We start from the raw sequence: 27,008 nt of genomic DNA on the forward strand, positions 1-27,008 counted from the left end.
ACACAGCCATGCCCATTCATTTCTGTGTTGCCTACAGTTGCTTTCCTGTTACAATGGCAGGGTTCAGTTGTTGCAACAGAGACCGTATGGCCCATAAAACTGAAAATATTTACTAACTGGCCCTTTAAAGAAAAAGATGGCTGGCCCCTCATCCAGTGCTTTCCTCGAAAAGTGGCTTTATGTTACGTTAACCCATCAACAGCTCTGAAAATAACGTCAGGATAACAAATAGGGAGCAAGATCCTATAGATTATGGGCCAAATTGGATGTGTGTGTGTGGCAGTTTGTGTGCATATATTAGAAATGAAACCTGGGAAAGAGAAAGCTGAGAGAAAAAATCTTGAATATTTATCAGGTTTAAGCAAAGCGTTTTAACAGAGGACTCTGGAAGGACAGCAGAATTCTGGGCTCTGGGAAGAAAAAAGGAAACTATTTATCTATATTATCACTGATATTATTATTAGCACAGTGTTTCACACAAACTATCTTATTTAATTTCCCCTCCGAAGCCACATGAGGCCTTAGGGAGGATGTAACTTTCTATCAGAGGGACCCGAGTTCTGAAACATTGACCCAGTGATGGGATTAGAATCCATTTCTTCTATTTTGGAGTTGAGTGCTCTTTTCACAGGGACATTTAGACTTCCTTCAAGATTTGCCCCAGGCTGAACATAGACCAAAACCAGATATGCCCTTCGACAGAGGAACAAAAAGCCTAGTAGAGCCTGATTGGTATACAGCCGACAGGTGCCAACACAGGGCACAGGGGGGAGTGCAGGTGGAGCCAGGCTCACCCCATCCCGCTTCCTGCCACACCCAGCACCGCACCAAGCCACAACACATTCCAGACCTGCCCCTGCTGCCCGACTTTCTTTACTCCTGACTTTGGCCCAACACCCAAGATTTAAAATGGTAATGAGAAGCAAAATAAGCCAATCAGAGAAAAACAAGTATCACATGATCTCACACAAAATAAACTGATGGACAAAATAGATCCAGAGACATAGAAGCATGGAACAACCTGATGAATCTCAGAGGGAAGGCAGGGATGGGTGGGAGGGGGGAAGAGATCGATCAAAGAACTTGTACGCATATATGCATAACCCATGGACACAGACAGCAAGCAGTGTGGTGAAGGCCTGGGGCAGGGAGCATTTGAAGGGATCAATGGGGGGGAAAGGAGGACATCTGTAATACTTTCAGCAATAAAAAATTTTTAAAATAATGAATAAATAAATTAATAAATGATAATAATAAGAAAACATTGGGTGCCTGCCTTTTATATATAACTAGAGGCCCAGTACACGGATTTGTGCACATCGAAAGGAAATTAATTAGCAGGACAGGGCTGGGCAAGACAGGCCAGACATGCCCTGGAGCCAACCTCCCTCGGTCCCTCCCTGGCCGGCCACACCCGGGGTGGCACCGAGGCTTGAAGGGCATCTGCCGAGTGAGTAGGGTCCCTCTGGCAGGTGGGGTCCTTCGGCCTTGCCTGCAGGGACCGGGCTGAAACCAGCAGTCCGACATCCCCCGAGGGGTCCAGGAGTGCGAGAGGGCACTCTGCCAAGTTGCTGTCACTCGGCAGCTCCTGCGTTGAGCATCTGCCCCCTGATGGTCATTGTGCATCATAGCTACTGGCCGGTTGGCTGGTCAGCTGGTCGCTTAGGCTTTTATATCTAGATATCTGGGCTAACCCTAGGAACCCCGTGAGGTGGCTGTGACCTCCTTTTTTATAAGAACACTGAGACTCAGAGAGGTAAAGGTCACACAGCGAATAAGAGAGGGAACCAGAATACAGATCGGCTTCAAGTCGGTGCTCTTCCACGTGGCACACCAGCCCCTCAGGGCTGAGACACTAACACAAGCGTCCAGTGGGGATGTGGAGGGAAGCAAAGATGAGCACTCACTTCCCCCACATCCGCTGCATTGACAAGGGGGTGGTCCTGGTGACAGTAACTTGGGGAGAGCTGCGGCTGTGGCAGTGAGGAGACAGACCAGGGAAGATGCCCGGCGTTCCTGCCTGAACCCCAAACCTTTCCTCACCTCTCTATCTTTCTTCACAGAATCTATCATTTGTTCCTAAACAACATCATTTTAGTTATTAATATAAGTCTTCAATACAGGTGCATCATGCTATAGTTAAACAGGATTTCTACTTAGCAGGTTTGTAAAAGTCAAAGAATTGTGATTAGGCCAGGGGAAAGTCAGGAATTTACAAAGAAAAGAGAGATTTGAGCCCTAACCGGTTTTGCTCAGTGGATAGAGCATCGGCCTGTGGACTGAAAGGTCCCGGGTTCGATTCCAGCCAAGGACATATACCTTGTTTGCGGGCACATCCCCATTAGGAGGTGTGCAAGAGGCAGCTGATCGATGTTTCTCTCTCATCGATGTTTCTAACTCTCTATCCCTCTCTCTTCTTCTCTGTGAAAAATCAATAAAATATATATTTTTTAAAAAAAAGAAAAGAGAGATTTGAATGTTAAACCCAAATAATGGTAGAGAAATTTAAAAAACAACAACAACATGGTGTTCTTTCTGCATTTCTCTCCAGAGTCCCACATCTTAAGCTACCATTAGATGTATAGTGACAAAAAAAGAAAAAAGGTGATTCTGAAAAATATCTTTTCAGATTTGTTATTTGAGGTCTAAGGAATTTATTAAATCCCTTACACATTAATTTAAAATTTTTAAATAAAAGCCCCAATTTTTTGAATTTTTCATGTAGCTTTTATTTTTCATCTCTGGCTCTGGTGAATTTCAAGGCATTCGTTTTCCACTATAGGAAAAACAGTCTTAAGAGAAAGTGTGAAATCCCATCTCTCGGGGCTGTCTACACATCTGGGGAGGCGATCAGAGTGAATTCAAACCGCCAAGTCCAGGCTGGCGCTAAATGTGAGCTGCTGGCCGGGAGGAGGAGAAGGAAGGGAAATGGTCCTGCGATTCTGCACTTGCTCAGAGCAGAACGCATCCTTCCTTCTGTATTCTGAGCAGAAGGGAGATCTCAAACAAACAAATGAAAAGAATATGGCCTGGGGAAGTTTTCGTCTATCTGTTAGCCATATTTTTCTAAGCACATTTGCAGTGTAATACCCGTGTGTGTGTGTGTGTGTATGTGTGTGTGTGTGTGTGTGTGTGTGTGTGTGTCTCCTAACCACAGACTCTCCTCTCCTTTGACTACGTCAACCTGCTGTGCCCCATTATCTCTGGCCTTTGTGGCTCAGGAGGTCAGAGGCACTGGTCCCTGGACAAGACCCAGGGAAGGAAGGAAGCTGAAACAAAAATGTTTTCCCAGTGAAGTGACCTGATTACACACAGAGTGACTCTTTCTGAGCATCTCATAACTGCCCCCATTCACTGCTGGAGCCAGTCCACAAAGCAGCGGAGGCCTCCTCCAGCATCTGCTACTGGCAACACAAAAACTGCAGCCGCCTGGGGGAGGGGGCGTGTAAATGGCAAAGATAGTCCTTTTTCCTGGGCGATTGTGGCTACCAGTGTGCATGGAGAGTTTGAAAGGATGGCCACACCTTCACCAGTTGACCAGGGGGTCCTCCTCAGTTAAGTGTAGTGACGACAAGTGTGGGTTCTGTATCCATTGGGGTTTGAATCTTGGCTCCACCATCTGCAAGCTGCATGACTTGAAACACTGCTTACTAAAGATGCTACCTCAGTTAGTCTTATCTGTGAAATGGGCAGCTGTGCTGAGTGATGTAGTGAAACAAATGAGTGCCCAGAATATAACATCACCTATTATTATTGTCTGATAGCCTTACCGAGGCCCACAAAGCCCTCATCCCTCCACAGTCCCTCCAGAACACTCTGACCTGGCCACCATCCATTTCTCAAATAGGCCAAGACCTTTTCTCTCTCGGGCCCCCTGCATTTCCTGTTCCTGCTGCCTGGGACACAATTCCCCTTGCCACCCACGTGTCTGCAACCTTCTCATCAGTACCCACCTTCCCATCCGTACCCACCTGCGTGTAAATGTGCTTTCCTCAGAGACCACCTTGAGACCACCCCTTCTGAAGTCCCAAAGCACTGAAAATCCATGAACGCTTTCCAGAGCATCATCCTAAGAATTCGCTAGATGATACCTTTCCCTATCGAAAATTGCCTCTCCCTTATTTTTTAAAATTCACTTTTTTAAAAAAATTCTCTTATGTTCAACCTTTCCCACATGGTGTGATGGACTGGTCCCCAGAACCTTCCCAGTTTTATCAGGAAGCCCGGGAAGGTGGGTCACCACACTCCCCCTAGGAGGTTAGGGCAGGTCACTCCTGTAGCTTCAGCTTTAGAAAAGTGTCTGACACAGAGCAGAATCCCAAGGACGATCTGTAGAATGAAGTAAGAAATTAATCATTTTCTCTTAAAAGTTGCTAAAAATTCCTTGTATCTAATCATAAGAGACTCACGGTTCCTCTTGTTTCAAATCTATAAAGCAGACAGAATAAAAGTAAAAGTAAGAGTTGCCAGAGTGGTGGATGTTTTGAGCTAGAAGGAGCTTTGCTGGAAGGATGACTCCAGGCCACTCCTCCCACCCTGGTGGGGAGGGGACTGGGGGAATTGAGGACCCAGACCTGAGAGGTCTTGGTTGCAAACATCAGCAGATCTACAACAGCAACAAGATCTCTCAGGATATGATTTATCTGAATGTGTTATATGTCAGTGATAGAATGTCTAAACCTGCAGAAAATTTTCATAGGAGTTTATTAGAATTTATTTGAGTCAAACAGAGGACACATCTGGATGCAAGATCTCAACAGACTGAGAAAAATGCTTCCCAGAATGACAATTTGCTGTTTCTTTTGTACATTTGGAATTGAGGAGGGAATGTAAGGAAGATTGCAAGAATAGGAGAAAACTAGGTGGGGATTGGGTGACAAGGCAGTTAACAAGATTATGTGCTCTCCTGAGGGGTGATCATGCTTTTCAAGGGGTCTGAAAAAGAGGCATTTCAAAAGTGTATTAACCTAGATGCACAAAAACAATGTACAGGGCGTGTTTAATGCAGAGATAACCTTTTACTAGGAAAATAATAGTCCTGAGGTATGACCTGCCCATTTAGGAATTTATGATCTGATTGCCCTGTGAGGTTACTTTCAGTTAGATTCATTACAGAGTCCAGTTTTTATCAACATATATGGACTATAAAGCAGTATTTTGATGTAAGGCATTTACATTATTCTTTTTTTTAATTAAATCTTTATTGTTCAGATTATTACAGTTGTTCCTCTACCCCCCCCCCCCATAGCTTCCCTCCACCCGGTTCCCACCCCACCCTCTACCCTTACCCCCACACACACTGCCCTCATCCATAGGTGTTTGATTTTTGTCCAGTCTCTTCCTGCACCTCCACCCCTTTCCCCTCCCCGAGAATAGTCAGTCCACTCCCTTTCTATGCCCCTGATTCTATTATATTCACCAGTTTATTCTGTTCATCAGATTATTTATTCACTTGATTTTTAGGTTCACTTGTTCATAGATGTGTATTTGTTGTTCATAATTTCTATCTTTACCTTTTTCTTCTTCTTCCTCTTCTTAAAGGATATCTTTCAGCATTTCATATAATACTGGTTTGGTGGTGATGAACTCCTTTAGCTTTTTCTTATCTGTGAAGCTCTTTATCTGACCTTCAATTCTGAATGATAGCTTTGCTGGGTAGAGTAATCTTGGTTGTAGGTTCTTGGTATTCATCACTTTGAATATTTCTTGCCACTCCCTTCTGGCCTGCATAGTTTCTGTTGAGAAATCAGCTGACAGTCGTATGGGTACTCCCTTGTAGGTAACTGACTGTTTTTCTCTTGCTGCTTTTAAGATTCTCTCTTTGTCTTTTGCTCTTGGCATTTTAATGATGATGTGTCTTGGTGTCGTCCTCTTTGGATTCCTTTTGTTTGGGGTTCTCTGAGCTTCCAGGACTTGTAAGTCTATTTCTTTCACCAGGCAGGGGAATTTTTCTGTGATTATTTCTTCAAATAGGTTTTCAATATCTTGCTCTCTCTCTCCTTCTGGCACCCCTATAATTCGGATGTTGGTACACTTGAAGTTGTCCCAGAGGTTCCTTACACTATTCTTCATATTTTTGGATTCTTTTTTCTTTTTGCTTTTCCGGTTGGGTGTTTTTGCTTCTTCGTATTTAAAATCTTTGACTTGATTCTTGCGATCCTCTAGTCTGCTGTTGGAACTCTGCATATATTCTTTATTTCAATCAGTGTATGCTTAATTTCTAGTTGGTCCTTTTTCATATCCTCAAGGGTCTCACTAGACTTATTGAGGATCTCATTAAATTTATCGGCAGTCTCACTAGATTTCTTGAGTGTCTCACTAGGTTTATCAGCGGTTTCTAGAAAATTCTTGAAAAACCTTAAAAGTGTGGTTTTGAACTCTATATCCAGTAGTTTGCTTTCCTCCATTTCTGTCATTTGTGACCTGTTTCTTTGTCTCCACAGTTTTTATGCTTCCCTGTGTTGATAGAGTGGCTTTCTGTGCTATGTGTCCTACAGGGCCCAGTGGCTCAGCCTCCCCAATTTCCTGAGGTGGACACTCTTGGTGCACCCCTTTGTGGGCTGTGTGCACAGTCTTGTTGTAGTTAACCCTTGATTGTTGTAGGTATCACTGGGAGGAATTGACCTCCAGGCCAATTTATTGTGAGAATCAGCTGTGTCTGTAGTGGGAGAACTTCTGTGCTGGAGACACCCTTATGGGACAAGACTTGCTTCAGTGGGGCTTTGGTACTCACTGATTCTGCCCCCTGAGTATGTCCCTTATGGATCTGAGGAGTTATAATCTGGATGGTCCCACTCTGACCACTGGGTACACTGGCTCTTGGATCTCTAAGGAAGTGCTAATTTAGCCTCTGACTGAGGCTACCCAGCAGGAACCTAGCTGTGAAGCAATGCAAGCTGCTGTGGGGCCTTGGGCCTTCTTTTGGAAGTTCTGGGTCTCTCTGACCCAGCTGCAGTTTGTTAGGTAATTTTCAGATTGCAAAGGGCCAGGCCTTTCAGATGCAAAAGCCTCTGAGCACAGCTTGAGTGGGGCAGGGTCTCAGGGGATCAACAGGGCGGAGCAAGCAGCTATGGCTGCTCCCCAGTCCTACCCTAAGAAGCCCCGGGTCTCAGTGTCCCAGTAATCACTGCAAGCACCTCTGAGAGAAAGCCGCCCTCGAGTTCTGATCAATGTCAAACAGTCCAGTTTCTCCCATATGAGTCTGGGTCCCCAGAGACTCACCCAGAACTGGAGTTCAGAGCAGTCAGGAGCTTGAGACTCCCTCCAGATTGAAAAAGACAACCGCATCCTCAGCTGCCAGCCCTTTCCATGTGCACCTCCATACCTTTGCACTTTACTTCCGTACCTCCTCTGAGTCTCAGTGTGCTTTTCTCTTCCCTTCTAGTTGTAGAATTTCCACTCAGCCAGCCTTCCTGTGGTTCTGGGTGATGTCTGTTTTGTCTTTTAGTTGTATTTTTGAAGTGGTTGTGAGAGGCAGCAGTTTCTGGTGTTTACCTATGCCGCCATCTTGGTTTCTCCCCTACATTATTCTTTTTTAATATATGTTTATTGATTTCAGAGAGGAAAGGAAAAAGAGAGATTAAAGCCTCAGTGATAAGAGAGAATCATTGATCGGCTGCCTTCTGCACATCCCCCACTAGGGATTGAGCCCACAACTTTGAAATGTGTCCTGACCAGGTATTGAACTGTGTGATCTTCTGGTTCATAGACCATGCTCAACCACATTATTCTTTAGTTATAAGTTTGTGATTATTTTATCTTAGCAGGAATCCAAAATGAAATAGGCTTAATACAGAGTGGGACAAAAGTTGTAAGTACTCAAAACACAGATTTCATTCTTGTGTCGTTATTTATTAATTATTGTATTATTTTCCATACGAACAACTGTAAAACTACTTTTGCCCCACCCTGCATAAGGAACTGATCATTTATCTAGAACTCCTACATCAGTTCTAAACTAAAACATTACCGTGACCCAAGTTGCTAATCAATTCAAATTGTTTAAACATATTACATATTTTCATTCCTTTTTAATAAACTCAGCTATACCAGTGCCTCAGAAATGTCTGCCATTTGGTGGTTCCATGAGACCAAAGAAAAGTTACATCTAAGGATAAAAACACCTATGCAGGAAATCACACACACCAAATTTTTGGTGGGAATTTGTTGATCGCTGAGAAGAACAAGAAAAGAATACCAAAAGGGGTCCACCTCCATCTTCAGTGGTCTTCACGGTTTGGTGACACAAGGCCCTATAGCCAGCCGGGGCAACAGCTGTCCTTGTTCATGTACAGTGGACAAAGGCAACGAAATGTCACCCTATTCATCCTGAGACCCAAATTCCACACGCGCATTTTAAAAATAAAGTCACCTTGGAACAAATTTTAACCTGATAACCAGAAACGCCAATTAGAAAGGATATATGCACCCCTATGTTCATAGCAGCACAATTCACCATAGCTAAGATTTGGAAACAGCCTAAGTGCCCATCAGCAGATGAGTGGATTAGAAAACTGTGGTACATATACACAATGGAATACTATGCTGCGGTAAAAAAAAAAGGAACTCTTGCCTTTTGCAACAGCATGGATGGAACTGGAGAGCATTATGCTAAGTGAAATAAGCCAGTCAGAGAAAGATAAATACCACATGATCTCACTCATTTGTGGATTATAGAGAACAACATAGACTGATGAAAAGGGACAGACCCAAAGACTGAGAAACAGCGATCAGGCTATCAATCCCCAGAAGGAAAGTAGGGGAGGGCGGGGGTAAGGGGAAGAGATCAACAGGACTTGTATACATGTATATAAGCCAAACCAATGGACATGGACAACGGGGGGATGGGAGCATGAGTTTGTGTGTGGGGGGGAGGTTGGGGGTTAAAGGGGGCGATGAGGACACATTTGTAATACCTTAACTAATAATAAAAAAAAAAAAATTTAACCTGATGTGAAGGCTGGTACTCATCCTAGTCACCTCCAGCATGTGTTTAGAAAGCACTCCAAAATTCACAGTGGGATTTCAGAAATAATCTTGCTTGTACTCAATGGCAGTCCAAGAGAACTATTATTCTGCTTATACACAAAATATCTGTGATTTATCAAAAGCGTGCTTTGTGGCCAGAGCTAAATGTGAAAAAAAGCTCAGTGAAATAAGCTGACTACCCCAAGTCTACCCAGCTATGATGCAGGAGAGTGGAATTCCAACTCAAATCTCTTTGTGTGATTCTCTTTCTTTTCCCCCATTTGTCTGTACACACGTGTGTAACACATACCCAAAATGATGTGAAGTAACTCGTCAAAAGAAAATTCCCATACATGCATTTTATTTCCCAATTTACTGTTGTCAGTGCTGCTTTGGGAAGAAGACAGAAGAAAAGAAGACCCCCAGACCAATGTATACTTTTTTGCGAAATACACACCCAATGCAAATTACACAGTAAAGTTAGCCGAGGGGCGTAATTTGTTACACAAATAAACAAACACTATTTGGTTCCGTCTGTGGCTACTGCAGTTATAATGAAAATCTAAAAACAACTGTAATGCTTCTAACCATAAAATTATAAGGCAAGAAAGTGGATTTAGATAACTGTAAGAGCCTTAATTGTATGTTTGTAAACTCACAGACAAAGCTTCTACTCAAATTTAGCTCCGGCTCAAATAGCACATCCAAAGCCCAAGTTTTATTTCTCCCTTTCTTCTGCCATATGGGCCTAAGACCCCAAGCATTAGAAAATTCCATCCTTCTGAAAGTGTGTGTGCTGGCGATGGAGGGGAAGGAAGAGAGGAATGCAGCTTAATGTGGCCAACGAAGCCACAGAGACCAGATTTATTGATGTTGTGTTTCCAGGTACACCTACCTGTGTTCATTTAGCGCCTGATCAGAGAAATCGGTCACAGTGCCAGAGGCTCAGAACTAGAAGGAGATCAGGTCCAATGTCCTCATCTTACAGAGGCTCTGAGAGGCCAGACAATGGCGGGGGTCCTACACAAAGTTAGAACTCAAGTTCCCAGAACCCCAGGCCCCACTTTCTTGCCCTTCTCCGTGTCAGGCCAGTACCTAGAGACTGTGGCAGCATCTGTTTCTGGGGCCAGTGGTCAGGGAGATGTTTGGTCTAGGAATAAATTAGGGTGAGCAGTCCTTCCCTTTAGATGCCGCCCCAGTCACTTCGCCTCCGCCAACGTCAGGGTGGCGAGGTGCAGAAAGAGCAGCCGCCCTCCCTGTTCCTCCTTTCAGTCCCTAATTTTAACCTGGGCTGATAACTGAGGAAGCAGCAGGATCAAGAACTCTTGTCCTAGGAGAGCCGAGGGCTGCAGACCATACAAGGGGGGGCGGCGGGGGGGGGGGGAATGTCAGAGCGCTCTCGCTATGGAGACAGTAAAGCCAGGAGAACAGCAGGTGGGGTGGTATTTTAGGTTAAGGGAAAGCTCTTATCTCCTTAGAGGTGACATTCAAGCAAAGACTTGAATGACAAGAAGGGAGTAAGCCAATATCTGGGCTAAGAGCATTGCAGAGGGAGGGAAGGACAGGATGGAAAGATGAGCAAAGTCCTCAACGATGGGTGTACAACTCTGTGAATACGCTAAAAACCATTCAATTGCACACGTTGAATGGATAAATGCTATGGCATGTGAACTACATCTCTCTCAATAAAGCTGTTAAAAATTAAAAATATGTTTTAAATGATAAAGTCACTCGTGGTTTTTCAAGTGCACATTTTCATGATTCCTGACCACGTTCCTTTAGACAATGTACGGGAAATCATGTGAGGAACAAACCCAGGGTCCTTCTCCTTAATCCTTTCCCTCTTCCTTTCATCGTCCTGGTCCCTGTGGCCTTCCTAAGTGACTGGGCTCATCAGTGAGTGAATTCCCAGTCAGGCCACCACGGTTGCTGATGGCACATCCACTGTTGGTTTCCTCCATCTCCACTCAACCAAGATTAGTATTTAGACAAAGGCCTTTGATGCCTTACCCCAATGTTCACCATTTTTGGCCAAAAGGCCTCAGTTTGAAGGAGAGAAGGACACACTTAAAAGTTGGAACTGTTAAATAACCTTCTGTGGGTTTTTAAAATTTTCAACTCCTAGAAACCCACATGCCACGATTAAGAGTGTGTGGTCTAAAGACTGGGATTTTTAAGCATCCCAGTAGGCCAATCGGACAGAAACGTTTAATTCGGGACAACTTTTCTGTTACCTTGAACCAAACCATATAGATAACTCTAGTTCAGGCATTCATATGCCAAAAGAGAGGGGAACAAGCAGAAGAGAAACTTTCAAAGAATTTTTCTTGCACTATTTGCCCATACTTCTTATGTCTGAGTCAGACCACAGAAATGGTCAAATATGTGCAGAATACCTAAAAATATCAGAGGAATAATGAAGACAGATGTTGAAAATGCCATAAAGTAGAAATGGAGTTGGCCATCTTCTTAAAAACTCACTTTTAAAACAAATAGCACTTAATTTCAAACATTGTCAATAAGACCCAACCTCCTGGAAAACCATTCACCAAGGATTCCTATGAATCACGTTGATGAAAGGCAGATAACATGGCTCGTGTTGACCCAAACAAAACAATACTAATCTCTTCCATTTTTAGATACAATATCTCTCTCTGATGGATAACCAGAGCAGATTTTCTCTTCTCTCAGTTTGTAGACCAGCTTCAAGTTGTTGAAACCCAGGGCCACTGAAAGGGAAAAGCAAATTATTTCAATGCAAGAAAAAGCAAATGGCAGTACCAAGCTTGTGCAGCTGAGCTCCCGTAAAAGATGAATGTGGCCACGGTTAGTGAGCCTCCAGGGAAAAACTAAGGGGTGAGCTTACCACAGAAAAATGCAGGCCCCAGCTTGAAAGGTCTATAAAACTAATTGAAACAAAAAAAAAAGTGCAGGTTTTTCTGAACATACCAGGAAGAATCACCATCAGGCAACTGATATCCATCAAGACTCACACCAGCTGTTGTGGTTTCTGGACAGCTGCTGTAGAGGGTTGTCACCTTATTTCTGTGCTTACAAATTAAATGGGGAGGGGGAGGGAATTAATATGTCAAAATCCAGAGATGAGATTTTAATAAGAAAAATATACCAACAATGGTCATTCAAACAACTTGACGGCAAGCATTGACCTTATTTGGGTGTTGCTGTTGTTGTTGTTGTTGTTGTTGTTTTTAGTTGTTTAAGTCATAGTTTCTTATGCAGCACATGTTACAACATATTGTTACCCAGGTGGGCACATGTGAGACAAAGCCAGCCACTCAGCCAGTTTTTCTCTGGAATAGACAGGACCAAATCCTCCAACATGACCAATCAAAGAACAATTGTGTGACCCAACTGAATGTAGGATCCAAACATGGCTTTGTCTTCAGCTGTGCCCCCTCTCTCCTTATGGCAGGAGGATGCTAGAACCAAGCTATCTAACTCGTATGGCATAGAGACAAAGATAATAAAAAACAGAGTCACCAAAAAGTAGATGTCCAGAGTATCCAAAAAAAAAAAGCTCCTAATAATAGATTTTTAAGCTTCTTTCCTCCTACCTCCTCTTTACTTCAAGGTTTCCAACACTCCCCTTCAAATGATATTCAATGTTTCAGTTGCAGAAACTGTATTAGTTTTTGTCAGCCTATTCCTTTGCATCTGTTAGGACTATGGGAAACAATATACTCATAAGCACCAAGCAGCCAACCATGTTTGATCTCTTTCATAAAAAATGCATGATCAAAAGTAAAATTTATTTTGCTTGGATGCCATTCTCCTACTCAAACTCTCCTCCCAGATTTGCACCTTGAACATAACAACTTTGGGAATTGCTTTGGAGGTCTTATCAGACACATGCTTCCCAACCTTTGTTTAACTAGGGTAATCATATACTTTAATGTATGATGATATAATTTAATGCCAAGATACATGGAAAGCAAAAAAGGGGTACTAAACATAATTATTTCTGAACAATAAGTATTAACTGGGACAGAACTGAAAAAAAACTGGACATGCAGTCATCCTGTATCTAACTCATTCCTTTATAATATTATCATTCTCTACTTTCTGCTTATCCACAATTTTCCATCTATCTAGAAGATATCCCAGCTCATCAAGCTAGGAAAGTGTAGCCTCTCTTTCTTGAAGTCCATATTGTGGAAAAATAATTATATTGAAATATTTTTTACCCTGCAAACATCCCTCCACAGATACCACTATTCTTCCAAGAAGGGTATCTTTGTCCCTGCTGAATTGGTTCAGTGGAAAACCACTGTATGTTGCAAACTCTGACAGAGACCCTGGGTCACGTGCTGTGGTAGAAAAAGCAGGCGGTGCAGTGTTTCCGCACCAATGAGCAAGAGGAGGTCAGAGGGTTAAATGTCACCTTATGGCCTTTTAAGTTGAGTTTAAGGGATGGCTCTGTTCCAAATGTAGGGTCTGGGTGGGTCTAGAAAAATGGAAAAAAGGTGGAAGGTTTCAGTGAGTTTCCTGTCAATGACTGGCCACTGGGCAAATCCAACTGCAATGGCCTAGGCTTGGTTACTAAACCAACTACACCACGTCTAATAGAAATATAATCGAGGAAAGTAAAGCTGTCCTACACAATGTAGGAGACCCTGCACTTCAGTTTCTTGATGATCTGTGAGAAACTGGACTGTGAAAGGGCTGAGATGAAAAGACACCTATGTGACAGAACAGGAACAGTATTTCCACAATGCAGCCTTTGAAAGACAAAGGGTCCAAACCCAGTAGGTCCTCAAGATTTGGTCATGTCCAAAGCTGTCGCCAACAGGGCAGGAAGCCACAGAAATGCTCGGTTTTGTTATTGTTGTGCTCTGGAATGGAGTTGTCCCAGACCGTTTCCTTCGCCAAAGGGAAAAATGCTTTATGCATTGGTATTTCACACAGTTCAGTAATATGAGCAGCCCTGCATAGGCCTTTGATAAGAAGCAGCAAGGTTGTTATTATTTATTTATCTGGAAGGAATCAGCTGGGGGAGGGGGGAGAGTGTTTAATGTCCCATAGGACACAGGATGGAAATGCTAACTCACAGAATTAGGGACTCACCTGAAGAAACCTTGCAAATATCTTCTAGTCCAGCCATTCATTTTTTTTTAATCCTCACATGAGGATATTTTTTCCATTGCTTTTCAAAAGAGAGTAGAAGGGAGGAAGGAAGGGGGGGGAGAGAGAGAGAGAGAGAGAGAGAGGATTTCAATGTGAGAGAGACACATCAATTGGTTGCCCCCACACACTCCCTAACCAGGGCTGGGAATTGAACCGCAACCCAGGTACATGCCCCTGATGGGGAATCAAACCTGTGGTCTTTTGGTGCGTGGGCAGATGCTCTAACTACTAAGCAACAGTGGCCAGAGCCCAGCCATTCATTTTTATCGCAATATTGCCCAATAGATGTCCAACCTAAATTTGAGTACTTCTGTCCTAGAATCAGCAACTTTCAGGGCTGAGTTGGATAATGGGCTGAGTAAGAATTTTTATCTGAACATCAATTCTAGAACTTACTTGATCATATGAATTATTTTTGATGGTCAGGGAGGAGGACAGAAAGACGAGCAAAGAGGCAAGACAGGTGGGCCTTCAGGGAGTCCCAGAACCTTGAGATTATAGGTGGTCATTATGAAAAAGAAGTGATCTACCCTAAAAATAACTACCAAGGCCCAAGGGAAACTCAGAAATGTTCACGGCTGGCATTGGAAAAGTCCCAATGAAAAATCTCACCCCCATTTCTCAGGTGGTGGAAAGGCAGTGAAGTTAAAAGCCTGGAAGCTTCTCTGAGGCCCAGGCCTACGGAGGCTTCAGCGATTCATGAGAGAAGATCTGGTTTGGCTGATGTTACTTATTATTTGTGGGGGGACCAGCATCGTGGTACGTTCTTTCATCTGAAGCAAGTAAATGCACAAGGATGTGTAATTTCCACTACAGGGCGTCTTCATGCCCCTACACTCCTGACTTAGGAATGAAACCAGGAAGGGGAAACTCTCTCACCACAAGGCTCGGTTACCACGGCCGGGGGCTTCCATTTAATTGCTCCTCCTCAACAGCCAGTCTCCATGGGGTGAAAACAGCAAGAGACGCCGGACGATGTCTCCCTTTGTCGCCGGAGAGCCACATGAATAACCTTTGAAGCGCATTTTACATTTCTACTCTCCCGGAGGATTTTTTTAAACCACGCAAGCCTTGTGGTCTGTTTGAACAAGAAATCGCTTTACACTCCCGAATAATGCATTCCTCTCCAACGATTTCTCCATAGCCTTCCAGGGTATGACAACCCCCCGAGGCTCCCAACATGGCTGCTTTCTTTGCCCTCATAAACACACTCCGCAGCAGTCATGCTGGTGTGGTCCCTCTGGAGTTCTGTATTGCTTAAGCTTTTCCCCTCCATCTTTTGTTCCGCCAGGCGCTGATTATGATATTTCACCCCAAGTCTGGAGAGGAGGAAGGCTCTCTTCTGCTGATCTCTTGCCTGCAGCCTTTTCCATTGTCGGCCACGCATACATGACGCCAGCATGATGGACCCAGGCTCAGCATGGTAGGTTCTCTACTGGCCCCAAAGATTGTAGGTTCTAATCCCTTGAACATGTAAATGTCACCTTATAAGGAAAAAGAGTCTTTGCCAATGTAATTAAACTAAGGATGATGACGAAAGGACATTATCCTGAATTATCTGGGTGGGTCCTAAATGCAATCACATGTATCCTTCCTAAGGAGAGTAAGGTGAAGGGAGATTTGACACACAGAAAAGGAGATGGCAAGATGTCCACAGAGGCAGAGACCAGAGCGATGCAGCTGTAAGCCAAGGCATCCTGGCCGCCTCCGGAAGAACAAGGAATAAATTCTACCCTAGAGTCTTCGGAGGGAGCAGGGCCTTGCCAACACCTTGATTTCAGTTCAATGAAACTGATTTCAGGTATCTTGCCTCCAAAACTGTGAGAGAATAAATTTCTGCTGTTTTAAGCCATTTCTGTTGTTATAGCAACCACAGGAAACTAATACACTCAGTTACCTGGGTCAGACCTCCAGTCCCTGCAGCTTTATTCAAGTCATTGTTGTGACTTGTGCACTCAAGTGTATCCCAGCACACTAATTTCTATGATTTTTCTGAGGAAATCTGATTTTTCCCTCCCTCAACTGACTCAGGCAACTTGGCATCTCCTGTGTCATTCTGATCCCTTGAGAATAAACTTGGGGAAACAAAAGCCAAATGAATATTCAAACATTAATTTTCAAGCTCAACTATTGACTCCCAATGTAGTATGCCCCCTCCACTGAGCTCCTCTCTCTCATCTAAACTGCAATGCTGCACAAACTGTCTTCAGGCCACTTGATGGTCAGAATAATTTTGGTTTCGCTATGTGAATTTGGTTACTTAATGTTTTTTCTAGACTTGAATTTTGTCATCTGAATATGGAGATCATAAAACACCTATCAAAAACAAACAAAAAAAGAAACTTTCCTCGCTGTAGGATATATCTGAAATGCATCAATAAAATGTTTTCCAGTGGGGTAAATGTTGTCACCTAATTCTTTCTTCAGTGCCCATAGCTTTGACTGAATCTGATAGATTCAGAAACATAGGGTTTTCTCCCAGAACAATGCCAAAAAAAAAAAAAAAAAAGGAATTTCCTAAGTAAAAGACCTAATATAAAAGAACTTTAATTATAACCAGTTCAGGAAGCATTATTTCATATTAGGTTATTCCATGATTCCCAAAGGAATTTTCAACTCAGCCATGAAAACTATGTTCTAGATTAAACTTTAACCAATAAGACTCAACATAGAAAAAAAAATTATTTTTATAAAATCTTAAATAAGATATGCTTTATTGAGTTTGAAATCTTAAGGAAACCAAAGGAAAAGAGGGGATTCATTCATTTCTCTCCCCTTTTTGAACTTTGCATTCCATGCAACTCTGCAAATGGCAAATGCTTTGTTAGAATGCTGTTTCATGGTCTTAAATATGCTTCAGAGCTTCGGGGTATTTAAAAAAGATCATTAATGTAAGCCAGGTTTAAAAAAAAAAAAAAAAAGTAGCACTTCTGGAGTCTAAATTAAATTGGTTGCTGTCCAAGAAAACGCTTGCATGAGGAGCTGCTGGGGGACCAAAAAAAGACCATTAATCACTTCCTGCAGGTACTCGGAGTCTCCTACGCACCCAGGGATGAAAAGTGCTTTGGAAACAAGCTGCAAGGCCTCAGAGAGCACAGCTGCGACCCACCTTTACCAAGGAGACCCACGGTGGGATGGAGGGTGCTGGTGCTCGGTTCAGACGGCCTGGATCCTAGGATGGGGTACTCGCTAACCCCCTAACGTACCTCTCTGAGCTTCTGCCTTGTTGCCTGTAAAATGAGAGTTGAATCAGATGACCTGGAGAATTCCTTCAAGCTCATGTACTCCAGGATTGCAGGAAGATCAAGGAAAATTTGGGGGAGGGGAGGATCCAGGAGTCCATTTATAAAGTCCGCACCAAATGGCAAGCTCTTAAAGGCCTGGGAAGGTGATAGGCTCTGCTCTAGGCAAACTGCGACTCAAAAAAAGAGAATGCACCTCGGGAGAAAAACCTCACCTCCTCACAGAGGCCTTCCGAGAACGGTCAGTAGACTGGCGAGGGTAGCGCCCCCTGCTGCCAGCGTCCCCGTGCTGTCGACCAGATTACACTTGGTTGATTTTGTCACTGCTCTTGTTACCACTGGAAGTTATCACTTACCTTAATCCATGTGTCCATTTGCTTTTCCTCACCCAATAAACTATAATTCCTGACAGGCAGGGACCATCACTTTCTCCCTCACCATTGTATCCCAGGTCCTGGGCCTGGCTGGAGAACAGGAAACATTTCATGAATGAATGATTGAATGGATCCACTCCGGCATTCTGAACATCTGTTCCCTACACTGAAACGGAAGTAATCTTCTTGAAATGCAAATTTAATCTTGTCACTTCCCAGCATAGAACCCATTAGTCACTCTAAGGCTAGAAGCTAAATCTCTCCTCCTGGCCAATATCGAGGGTCCGGGGACCCTGCAGGTCCCTGTTGCTCCACTGTCCCTCTCATACTCAGAAAGCCAGCTTCTCTGGCCTAGGTTCATTTCTTATGGCACCATCTGGCCTTTGTACATGTCACTCCCTCTGTCAGGAACACATCACTAAAAGCATACCCAAACCTGGATCCCCACCGTCAGCCAATGAACTCTCCCTCTCAGGAGTGTCTTCCTCAGGAGAGAGCCTGCCCTGACACACGCCCCAGCTCTCACACCCGGGCCTAGGTGGGACCCTCCTGTTATCTGCCCTGGAGAGAGCCTCCTCTCCTCAGCACACCTATCTCCGTTTACAAATGTTCACTTATGCGTGTGGCTATTTATTGAATGTCGGTCACCATCACTTTGTGTAAGAGCTGAGAGAGCAGGGCCCAGTCTGCTTTTGCTTACTTGGCGTCCTCCGAGCCTAGCACAGTGCCTGATGCATCGTGGCCATGCAATCAACATTTGCAGGATGAATGAATGAGCACACAAAAGAATGAGAAACGGCGTCATATTTGGCTAAAGCCAAAACCTCTGTATTGTCTCAAGTAGTCTAAGAAATTGTTTTTAAAACCCAACTGTCACGGGTAACAAGAACAGACTTCCTCTCAAAACCCCTCTCCTCCAGCTCCAAAGCCATGCTCCTTTCAGCCGATTAATCATATCAGAGACCAGCGAGGAAGGTCTCCCCGAGACATAATCCCTCTGTACAGCCGGAGCTCCCTGCTGCCCTGTCTCTTTATACTCACTCATTCCAACCAGAACGTTTTAATTTGGAGGGAATAATGAACCTCAAGAGAAAAGGGGGAAAGGGGAGGGTGGCCATGGGGCCACGGAATTTGAGTCAGTGTCTGGTTACCATTTCGGGCCTAAAAGGAAACAACTCAAACCAAGGAACTGGCAGTTGCAACTGCTCTTTGTTCTGTTTTTAAAAAGAAAATTCCACAAAACACAGTTCTGGGGCTCAAAGCAAAAATGTAGAGGATCTACCAGAAATGTTCCTCAAAACTGCTGAAAACGCCAAACATTTGCTAATTGGAGAGGAAGGACCAATTGAGATCCAGATGGACAGCCTGGAGAAAGAAGCCTTTCCCTCGGAAGAGACGGCTCACCAATGCTGACCCCCGTCTGCACAGCTATTTAGGAGATAATCTCTGCACCAACCAGACAACAAAAGGCGGAAAGTGACACAAACAGCCCTTCTGGCAGAACACAGGTAACGGATAACAAAAGAAACGACAGAGACGTGAGGGGAACATTGTGCACAATGAACAGAGTCAAATGGCAAAAGCTTATCTGGGAGAGGAGACCAGGGAGCTGGAGAGCCTAATGATGCTGCCAAGATAAGAGAAAAATGTAAACACAACCGAGTAATCCACCAGCATTGCTCCCAGCCCAGGAGAACACGGCCATAAATCTTGTAGAAATGTGATATATTGGAAACCAGGAGAATGGAGCTAATCCAGATCTTATCCTGACTTATGTCCCATTCCAGAGCCAGAAAATGAAAAAAAAAAAAAAAAATGAAGGTGAAATATTGGTGAACTGTTCGTTTTCTTCCATGTATGCCCCCTCCTGCCCTCTGTGGAGGCAGGCACCTGGGCTGGAGTTCTGGTGCCTGCCATAGCTAGATAGCCAGTGCACCCCCTGTAGACCCTACTTGCTCATGTGTGAAAGGAGGGTGCTTCTTGTCCCTCTGTGATCCATGGGTCCCTAACATCTGGACGTTATAAGAGCATGTGGGAAAGCACAGCTTTCACCGACAAAATTAACCATCCATCTATATCTGTATCTCTTTCATGGACTTGCTGTGTGACCTTGGGCAGGTGGCCCAACTCCATTCAGATCCAGTTGACTCATTTGACAAATGGGGAAAACCATGGAGAATCATTAACTGTGCTCAAAGTTATAGTCAGAATTCGGGCTCAAACCTTAGTAATGGCAATGACCCTGTTCTTTCCAGTAGGGCCCACTGCTATCCAATGAGACAACATCAAGTCCTGTATTCATGAAAGACAGCTACTAATGGTCAGAACTAAAGGTAATAATAAACCACATAAATTCCCAACAGTTAAAATATATTTAGCAAATATGAGCCACTATTATAGTTATTTTTTATAACTGTAAATTCCTTGAGCCCAGGGTCATAAGGAGTAAAGGGAGAAAAATGAATAACTTAATTTTTCACAAGGTAAATTTTATATACTTTTTCACATCTCTCTGCTCAAAGTCTTTCTTCTAAATATTTAGTTCATGTCATGATCCACAAATAATATATACTGAGCAAACTCAAATTTGCTAACCTTTTGAAAATTTTGCACAGTTGACCAAGTTCATTGGGAGGTAACTGAGAAAAGATGTACTGAAAAGGTTCAGGGTCTGGCTTGGGTGAAATATGTGCTTTCTTACTTGACTATAAATATATTCAAGTACTGGGTCTACATCTGTGGGACACATGAAACTGAGCCCCATTTCACTTCAGTTTTTAGGGCTCTGTATACCCAAATCCATTCTGTTTCCTAGAGAGGTACAACTTTTTCCAGATGGAATTTCATAGTTTCACTCTAGCTTCCAAATACTGAATGTGTCCCCCAGACCCATCTCTAACCCTTACATTTGGTTTTGAATAGTAATCGCCAAACCTTACCATGTCACTAAAATTTCAATTTGGTTTCTTAACTGAAACCTTGTGATGCTCTGAAACCCACTCCCCCCTCCATTAATGGGTTGAATTTTAATCCTTCAGAGGTTCAGCCCTGAAGCCATAATCCCATCTGGCACAAACTCAGAGAGTAAAAGAATTGAATACCCAACACAGTCCCAGCACAAAGTAGGTGTTCAATAAGCATCTGTTGAGTGAAAGAATGAGAAACAAGACACAAATGAAAGGAAACAATCACATATGGTACTAGGTTTCTCACTAGGACTTTTCAATATTGTAGATTCTTTCTTTTTAACCTGAGGCCTCATTTTATAGATCAGAAAAATGAGGCTGGGAAAGAGACAGTTTAAAAGTGTACAGCTTGTCAATAGTGGTGTCAAGATTTAAATCCAATTCTGCCAGATGCCAAAGTCCCTACAATTTCCACTACTTCCTCCCTCTTCTATGAAACTTCAACTAATAGTTTTCCATGCATTCAGTGACAACTAAGTCAAAGCAAAAGGGTTTTTCCTCAGGCTAAGTTAAACTTGAAAGGATGCTGCCTTGTTTTTCTTTTTTTTAAAACTAGGCCCCAGTGCTATATAGGATTTATAGAGAGAGAGGACATGTCCCATCCTCAGTGTTTAAAGTTAGAATTTCCCCAAAACTCTTGGGTAAAGAATGTTTTCATGCCAGAAATTTATTTTTCTGTCTTATCTCTAAGTAATGCAACCGAAAAATTGAGAATTGAGTTTTGCTGCAATGTAACAGAAAACACATGTGACTTGAAAGAAGAGTAGAGATGAGAACGTGATGGCTGACATGAAATTTCTGCAGTGTTATTTTCGAAATTATGATAGGCTCCTTCTATCCTTAGCACATAGTTTTCAATCATATAGTGTCTTCATGATCCCAAAATGGCTGCTGGAGCACCAATAACTACAATAGCCATTCCAAGCAAAAGGAAGATGGAAGGGCCAAGAGCAAAAGGATGCATGTCAAGAGACTTTAAACTTCCCCTTTAATTTTTCTTATCCAGAAGCCCTCATCCAGTGATTTCTGTGAACATCTCTTTGACTAGAACTATGTCTCATGCAATAGGGGGTAGGAAACATACATATGCAAGGCAGTTACACTGCCAGCCCACCAAAATGTTATTCTCTTGGGAGGGAAACAGACAATAGTAGATAAGTAACTGCCAGGTCTGACACAAATTCCTGACACATCATTTAAACATCTGGAATTTAATGAGTGTCTTTTAGTTCCATGAGACTAGACAATTGGAAGAATTGAGTGGTGTGTTGAAGATAGAATCCTTACTTCTTTGGAGTATAACAAAGCCATATTATAGCCTGTTACCTCAAATATTGGATAACAGGAGTTAAAAGTTATCTATTAAAAAGTCAATTTAAATGAAAAGAAAGCATGAGTTTATCAAGAATATCAGTCTGCCATTAAATACCCTTGACTTCAAAGCCTCTGAAGTATAGATCTATGAGGTTTGCATTTTCCTTGCATGTTCTCCAATAAACCTAAAAGCACATGTTCCTGATCTGATGGCTAAGGAAAGGTAAAGAACCCCTAACTAGAGAGAGAGACTACCACACTCAGGAAAACCAAAGATTCCCTCTCCTCCCCCAGGGCCCATCTCACAGAGCTGCTGGGAATGACCTTCTGCCAGACGTTAGAGGGGCTCAGAACCGAGCCCCCACATTATTGGCAAGAATGCAGGCTCTCTACATCAGAATGAGTCTTACAGGTGCTCAAGGTCAGTGCCTCGCAACCCACCTCCATCTGTGCAAAGTTAAGGAGAGCACGGTGAGGAAGTGAAAGAGTGGCCATATGGATGGTGGATGCAGAGGGGGCAGAGGGCAGAGTCAGCAGGGGGCAGGGTCTGACTGCCAGGACTTCCCACAGGAGGCTCACTCTCAACCCTGAGGAAGGTGCCCACTCCCAGTGACACACTGGGGAATTGTTCTTGAAAACACTGCACCACTTTTTGTAACATTAGGTGAGTCCGGTGAGCTTCTTTAGGGTGTATTAACACCATATGGTTGGCTGAGCAGATTTTGGTCAACACTCGGGTGATCAATGAAAATTAGAACCAGGAGTGGTGTGGTCCACCCACAAAGCCACTCAGATGTTGGCGAACCAAAGGATAACAGCCATCTCAGGAACAAGAGCTTTCTCAGTTCCATCCTTGTGTTCACATGTCGTGTTCACATCTGCTCTTACCCCTTGCTTCTCAGGCCACGTTCATTCTTGTCTGGTTTGTGACGATGTCCTAAAAAGTGTTGACTGACACACTCTTCTAAAGAGTGACACATTGCAGAACAGGACTATGTGGAGGAGATGTATACAGAGAAAGCCGTGTGATGGAAAGTGCAAAGACAACAAAGGCTGAAGATGGTGTCACCCCTTACCTTGTTCCCATCCGCATGCCCTTGACATTGATATGCAGTGAATATTTCAAAGATATAGTTCATTATTTCTAAACACAAATACGCATCAACTTGAAGTCCTTAGATTTGTCCTGTATATTCGACTATGTCATTCTTATATGCCATGGAGAAACCACAACTAGAAGAAAAAACGGCAGAAGGGACTGGACATAACTTCTGGAACACAGCTACCACATACGCTGAGGTAATTTTTTTTTTATTTTTTTGTCTCTTTGTGTATAAACTTAAACACAGCCAACTGTTAAAAGCATCTACAGATCGACTTCTGGAATATTCCAGTCTGCAAGAGCATCCCCTATCTCTGAACTCTGGTCAGAACCGCAGTCTTTTCCCCATCAGTAAGTCCTTTCTTATATGCCATCTTTGGCTGGTCTTGCCTTTCATGCAAGTTTGTCCTTTCTTCCAAGAAGTTCCAATCTATTTAAGAAGACTCAGAACTGCTTTGTTCTTCTGAAATCACACAGTCTCAGCAGTTTTGCACATAGCAGGAATGCCCTAAGAATTCATTGATTTGTGTATTGCATGCAAATATTAGCTGTGCATCTATTAGAATCCAAAACATCAATAAATATTTCCATTGCCCATGTCTGCTCTAAGTCCAGAATCAGTTGAGAAACACGGGGTCATGTCCATGAAGTTGAAAATGTGAGCTTTATTACAAATCAAAGCTGTTTTGGAAGGTGTGGCTTAGACAATCAACCTCCCCTCCGAACTGGACAGACAGCTCCACTGTCACTGTTACAGGCTGAGGCTGGCCTCTAAGGCACCCCACAGGGCTGCCAGCTAGCAGCCCCGAGCACAGCCTAAGGCACCCCTTTGAAAATGAGGAGGTCTAGAGGGGCAGATATCACTGAGCTCCTTTTCCAAATATCACTGAGCAGATAAATCTCTCCTCCCATGCGGAGGCATTAGAAAGGGACTTAAGAACAAGGACCACAGTTCTGACTCCTGGGGATTGGAAGCCCCTTTCCCTCTGAGAAGAGTAGGGCATCTTCCCACTGAAATTCCGCAGATGCCTGATTTGTTTTTCCTCCCTAGATGTTAATCTACTGTCCTGTGAGAATCATTTATATTTATTAGGTGCCAAACCCAACACCCAACACATAATTCAAGATAACCCCCCTCATAAATTCTATGCATAGGATTTATCTAGCCCAGATGGGTGGAAGTTTTGATCTTTAGAACTGAGCAGATTTTTATAATTCATAAAAGTCCCTGCAATGCCCAGAGCTCTGTTCCTCATGTTTCCAATGCAGCCTCCTCCCTGTGCTGGGAGATTATGGAGCAAAGACAGTGAAATAAATACTAAGCTTGAAGAATTTGTTATAAGGGTGTTGATAAATGTTTTTGGATAAACGTGATTTATTCCATATGACTGATGCCTTCTCAGACTCTTTCCAACTAAGTAAGACAAATACTTTTAGGGAAAGGTCTGTTTTGAAGATTGCCTGGGAGTAACAAAAATATGTGCCCAGGCCACAGGCAGGGGACCATTCTAAAGGAATCACAGTTCTTTGGGTGAGTGGCCAGTCTAAGACACCTTAGGAAAAAGACAGCGCGTGATCGGAGTTCTTGATACATAAAGTATAAAATATACACAATCGTGGGTTTTCAGAGTGTTTTAGTAGGAAAGGGAGATAAGACGCGTCTGTAGTAGACAACTCCTAAAATGCAGTGGCTAATTCTGCACAGTCAACATTTGTTGAAAGCCCAGAGCACACACAGTTCAATACACTTTGCTCATTCAGCATCCCAGGCTTCTCCTATCTCCTGCTTTCACATTCTTCTGGGTCTTGGCAAGTCTCCTTATTCAGCCCAAATGTGGGAAAGAGTGTGTATGGGGGGAGGGGGGACGCTAGGATATTTGGTTTGGTTTAGCTTTCAAAGAACCAGTCCTAGAAATGGCACAGCCATCACTTCTGCTTGTACCACTTTGGCCAGAACTCAGCCACGTGCCACACCTGACTACAAGGGGACTGGTAATGGAGTTTGCAGAGAGCCCAGGGAGAACAGAACAGGAGTGGTGGTGACCACAGCAGCCGAACACAGCCAGGGCCAAAAGAAGCCAGAAACAAATACCACATACTACATGATGCAAAGCATATGAAATATCCAGGCAGGTTGATCTATAAAAACAGACGCAGATTAGTGGTTCCTTAGGGGTGGGAGGGGCTAGAGGGGAATAAAGGGATGATAACTAAAATATCATACAGGTTTCCTTTTTGAGATGAGAAAAGTGTTTCAAAATTGGCAATGATGGTTGCACATATATGTGGTGATGATTGTACATCACACATATGTGAATATACTGAAAACCATTTAATTGTAAAAGATGAATTGTATAGCATATGAATTATATTTCAATAAAACTGTTTTAAAAAACAAGACAGGCTAGGTATATGGGAATCATTTGCATGACCTTTGCAACTTTTCTGTAAGTATTTAACTATGAGAAAAATAAATGATTTTTTAACTATTAAAAAAATAAAGAACTAAGACCAATTTCAAGGATAGTGATTATGTTTCCCTGCAGTGTCTTCCCTCTCACCTTTTTCTCAGGTGAAATCTGGTGAAACTAAATATGAAAGGCCTTGTAGTTCAAATCAGAAAGCTTCAACGTTAAGGGAGGATTTCGGTCTGTCTGGGGTTCACTTTCCTGTTTTGCAAAATGGGAATAATACATTGACCTCAAAGGTTTGTTGTACTGATTAAGATAGTAAGCCTGAAAGCCTTGGCAATCCAGGCATCTAGTTGGCTCTTGATTAAAGAATATTAATTACTTAAACTATTCAAATGGAAATGAAATATTAAAATAAAACTAACCCAATAAAAAATGTAAGACTTAAACAGATACTTCACAAAAAGAAGATGTTCAAATGTTCAATGTTGTGGGCGAAATGGTTGTGTCACCCCCAAAAAATATATATAAATGTTGAAATCCTCCAATATGATGGTATGTGGAAGTGAGACCTTGGAGAGGTTGATTAGGTCATGAGGGTGGAGCCCTCATGAATGAGATTTGTGCCCTTTATAAGACTAGACATAAGAAGAGAGCTCTCTCTCTCTCTTCTCTCTCTCTCTCTCTCTCTCTCTCTCTCTCTCTCTCTCTCTCTCTCTCTCTCTCTCTCCTTTTCTCCCCTCCATCCTTCTCTCTCTGACATGTAAGCCTATAGTAAGAAAATGGCTGTCTACAAGCCATGGACCAGCCCTCACCAGGCACTGCTTTCCCAGCCTTCAGAACTGTGAAAAATAAATGTTTAGGATTAAGCCACCCAGTCTATGGAATTCTTGTTACAGCATCTGGAATGGACTAAGACAATCAATAAGCATATGAAAGAGTGCTCATCATTAGTCATCAGGAAAATGAAAAGCAAAATCACCATGCGATACCTTATACAGTCCAGAATGGTTAAAATTAAAACCAACTCTACTAAGTGTTGACAAGAATGTGGAGCAACTAGAACTCTCATCATTGCTGGTGGGAGTTTAACATTTGGAAACAAGTTGTCACTGATAAATTTAAATGTTTACCTACCCTATGACCTACCAATAACACTGCTAGGTATTTACCAAGTAAAATAAATGTATATGTTCATAAAAACAGCTATCCATAAATAACAGCTTTATGTATAAAAAGCAATAATTGTTACAGTCCAGGTGTTCATCAATAGAAAAATGCATAAACAAATTGTGGTATGTCCATACAATGGAAAAATACTGAGTAAAAACAAAGAATAAACTACTGATATACATAACATAGATGAGTCTCAAAAAATGTGCTAAGTGAAATGATGCACAAACAAAAGAACACATATGTATGATTCCATTTATATAAAGTTTGTAAACAGAAAATGAATTGATAGTGACAGAAAGCATGTCAGTGGT

Source organism: Myotis nattereri, assembly GCF_964212035.1.
Source record: "Myotis nattereri genome assembly, chromosome: 12".
NCBI classification, from domain to species: Eukaryota; Metazoa; Chordata; class Mammalia; order Chiroptera; family Vespertilionidae; genus Myotis; species Myotis nattereri.